This window comes from Pteropus alecto, unplaced genomic scaffold (assembly GCF_000325575.1).
Source record: "Pteropus alecto unplaced genomic scaffold, ASM32557v1 scaffold213, whole genome shotgun sequence".
NCBI classification, from domain to species: Eukaryota; Metazoa; Chordata; class Mammalia; order Chiroptera; family Pteropodidae; genus Pteropus; species Pteropus alecto.
Window position 1 is genome coordinate 333,359 of NW_006434829.1, and position 4,028 is coordinate 337,386.

Sequence of the window (4,028 nt, forward strand, 5' to 3'; positions counted from 1 at the left end):
GGAGGGGCGACCCAAAGTCCCATTCGGCCCCCAGTTCCCACGAGTGGTCCCGGCTCTGATGCTTCTCCACAGCTGTGACTTCCGTCCTGGGGTCTGTCCACCAGCGCTGTCCAGCCGAAACCCCCTGCGTGCCCTCAAGTCAGCTTTTCTGCTAAAAATCCCCACACCACCCATTCCGCCCATTTAAAGTGTACAATTCTACGCTTTGAACATAGTCACAGGTTATGTAACTGTCACCTCTATCAATTTTAGGAAGTTTTCATCACCCCCCCAAAAGAAACCCCGTACCCCTTAGCTGTCACCTCTAGTCCCTCCAGCCCGACAATGTTCATCTGCCTTTGTCTACGCATGTGCCTGTTCTGCCGGTTCACACAGGTGGATTCCTGTGACATGTGGCCTTTGTGTCTGGCTTCTGTAACTCAGCGCCATATTTTCAAGGCTCATCCTTTTCGGGGCTGAGTAATATTCCACTGCGTGGGAAGGCCGCATTTTCTACCCGTTCACTTGCTGATGGACGGCTGGGCTGTTCCCCGTCCTGGCGACTGAATCACGCCGCTATGAACAGCGCCTTTGCGGTTTTGTGTGGACATGTGTTTTCAATTCTCTTGGGTAGATCCTAGAAGCGAAATTGCTGGGTCATGTAAAATGTCCTACTGGTCATATTTAAAGAGTAAAAAGATACAGGTGACATTAATATTAGCAAGATATTTTATTCAACCTAATAGATCCAAAATAGTATCGTTTTAGCATGAAGCCAATATAAAAATTACTGAGATATTCCACATTCGCTGCGTAAGAAGCTTGTGAAATCACAGCGCTTCTCAATTCGGATGCTTAATTTTCATTGGAAATATTCGCTCTCTATTCAGGTTTCATAAAAGATACAGTTGAGAAAGCGAATTCACGTGTCCCAGACATAACTGCATTATGAACAACTGCAGGTTTTAAACTTAAATAAACTAGAAGTAAATAAGATGAAAACGCTGGGTCCTCGGGGGTCCCGGGCACGGTTCAGTGCTCGGCACGGACGCCTGGCACGTGTCCGCCCCGGGCCAGGTAGCTCTGAGCGTGGCTCTCCGTCCTTGCTTCGCGACACTGTCACCCAAGGAACCACCGGAAACTCCTGTGCCTGGCCCGGGACCCCGAGCCTCTGGGTGGTGGTGGGGTTCCAGGCAGTGGGCAACTGTGACAGCTCCTCAAGGGGACCGTAACTCAAGGCCAGGGTGAGGACCCCTGCCCCAAACCCCAGCGTTCTCAGCTACCAGGGACGGGATGGAGCGGTGCCAGAGGGCCGGGGGCCTCGGCCCCTCCTCCCTGCACCAGGGTGCCAGCGCAGGGTGACAGCGAGGGAAGGGGTGGGGCCCCGCACCCTGTCTGCTCGGGCTGCGTGACCAACGCCGCCGCCTGCAGTCTGAGCCGCAGACGTTCCCCACTCCCTGGCCCCCAGACCTGGGCGCGAGAACCCCGAGACCCAGCTGTGGTCAGGGCTGGAGCCTCCTCCTGGGCTGCCGAGGCCCGGCTGTGTCCTCCCCGTGTCCTTACAGCATCGTCCCTGTGTCTGTGTCCTGATCTCTTACAAGGACCCCACTCATATGGGGTTAGGACCCCCGTGACCCCATTTACCTCGGTCCCCTCCATAAGGCCCACCCCCAAACATGGCCACACATGAGGCGCTGGGTCAGGGCTCCCGTGTGTAAATTCGGGGCTTGTGGTTTGGCCCATAGCACCCTCCAAGTTCTGGGCGCACCTGAGCTGGCATGAAGAGGAGCCTGGTCCCCGTCTGTCCCCCGGGAAGGCTCTGCCTGAAGTCCGGGGTCCCCACACCCCTCGGCGTCCGGATTGCCCTAACGTGACCGCAGACTGAGAGGTACTTGCAGGAGAGGACATAGTGATTTGAAAAATTGTAATGAAACAGACATAACAAAAAAGCTGCCATCTCAGCCATTTGTGGAGCGCGGGTCGGGGGGGGGGCACTGGGCACGTTCGTGTTGTGCAGCTGTCGCCACCGTCATCTCCAGAACTTTGTCATCCTCCCCAAACGCCACTGTCCCCATGAGACTCCTGCCACTTCCCCAGGGTCCCAGGGTTAAGAAAGGCTGAGCACCGCTGCCCCGCGGCCCAGCCCGTGCCTCTCTCCTGCCCGGGGCCAGCGGGCACCTGTGTCTGTGCCGGTGACTGGGATGCAGATGAAGCCCCCTCCCCCTCGCGCACATTCCCGCTAAGGCGCAGTTCGAGGGCTGGAGGTTGTCAGGGGAGGGGGCCGGCGGGGTGGGGGGAGGGGCTGCTCAGAGCCCCAGGCCGGGCGGGGGTGGGGGGCAGGGGGAGAGCTCTAGTGGCTATCCCCCGAAGGACTTATTCCACACGGTCCCCCCAGAACCTAACAAATAACAAGAGGCCCAGTCCCCAGCTGGCTGTCCAGGTTAAGCTGTGCCTGCCTGCGCAGGCACCTGCACCTCTGACCCTGGCTGACGGCTTTAACAATGCGCAGGTGGCAGGCGGCAGGCGGCGCGGGCTCGGCCGTGCTAGAAGCATGGGGGGCCAGATGGGAGCTGCGGGGCCCGCCAGGCCTTCAGGCCCCTGGCGGAGCTGGACGAGGCCCTGGCCGCCCGCCCGGCTGTCTAGGATTGTTTTCTCTAGGGTGTGAGGGTCGACCTTGGCCGGTGCTGGGAAGCCTCTCGGATTCTAACTGCGGTGGGAGAGGGGAGAGAAGCTTCCGCATTGTTTTTTTGCAAAAAAATAATAAAACAGACAAACCAATGAGAGTCTGATTGACAGCAAAGAGGAAATACCAATTAGCATTAAAACGCGAAAGGCAAGAAAATCGCAGCTAAAAGAAAAGTTTTAAAAGTTAGAAATAAGTATCGTGATGCACTCGCTTCTGCTGACACGTTCGAAGTTTGCAGAAAGCAGGGAATTTCCCAGGAAGATGTAAATTGCCCCAGTTGCCTCTAAAACCAGGCGGTAACGCTGAAGAGACTGGTTGCCTCTCAGAACTAGGAAGACTCGGTGACCAGGTCTGGACTGGGCCCCGCACTGGGCTCAGGTGAGCCTCCCAGAGCAGGTCCCGTGAGGCCGGCGTCACGTGGTGTCGAGACCAGGCAAGGAGGGAAGAACCCAGAAACGCCGCCCGCCAGTCTCACAAACACGAGCGCCAAGCCCGAGGAAGATGCTGGAAGAGACGCAGGACGTGAGGTGCCGCGGGCATGGAGGCCTGAACCCCGCCCTCCGTCCAGGAGTCACAGGTGGGGCACAACTCGGCCACCAGAGAGAGCGCGGTCCAGGGCGTGATTCAGAAAAGCACGTCAGGTGAGAGGGTCGGATTCGCTGCTGTGACGGCGACGCGGCGGGGCGTGCGAGGTCGCCAGCTTGGGTGTGGACACTCACGACAGCGTGAATGAAGGAATGAAGGACGGTCCAGCGCTAGGACACCTGTTTCCCTGACCTGTCACACTGGCAGGTCCAAGGAGAAGCACCGTGCGGCCAGCTCGGCAGACACTGAAATTGTCATAGCATGAAACACGTGTGTCTGATGTGAAAATTAAAACGTCAGTGAAAATAGGAGAAAACCTGGGAGTCGAGTGTGAACCTACCCACTGGCCTTATCACGCTTCACCGAGGAACGTGTGACAGGAACAGGGCACAGTCACACGAGGAAAAACGCGAGAAACAGAAATCGAAGGACAGCCAGACTGTCACTGCCTGGAGACTGAGGAGCCAAGGCCGAGGGCTGTGGGAGGTGGTGGGAGCTTCAGCCAGCGACCTCCATAAACGGCCCGCCCCTCGGGGGCTCGGGACAGGACAGGCGAGCACAGTCCCCACCCCGCCGCCGTGGCAGAGGACACGAGGCTCCACAGGACACCACAGCAGCGGTGAGAGGCCTTGGCTCAGAAGCCACATAAGCTACCTACCTGCACGAACGACGAATTGACCAGGGTGAGCCCCACCGCCCCGCCGACTGCGAAGGGCCGGAGCCGCGAGTGCTCCGCAAGCAGCAGTGTCGTCCACCACGGCGAGGGAGCAGGACGCGG

General features: G+C 58.3%; 1 protein-coding gene across 1 annotated transcript in view; it reads right to left on the reverse strand.

The window, feature by feature from the left end:
• The window catches only part of FBRSL1 (fibrosin like 1), a gene marked incomplete at its 5' end in the record, with an annotated part of 71,813 nt that overhangs the window by 373 nt on the left and 67,412 nt on the right, over positions 1-4,028 (reverse strand). The window lies entirely within an intron of this gene.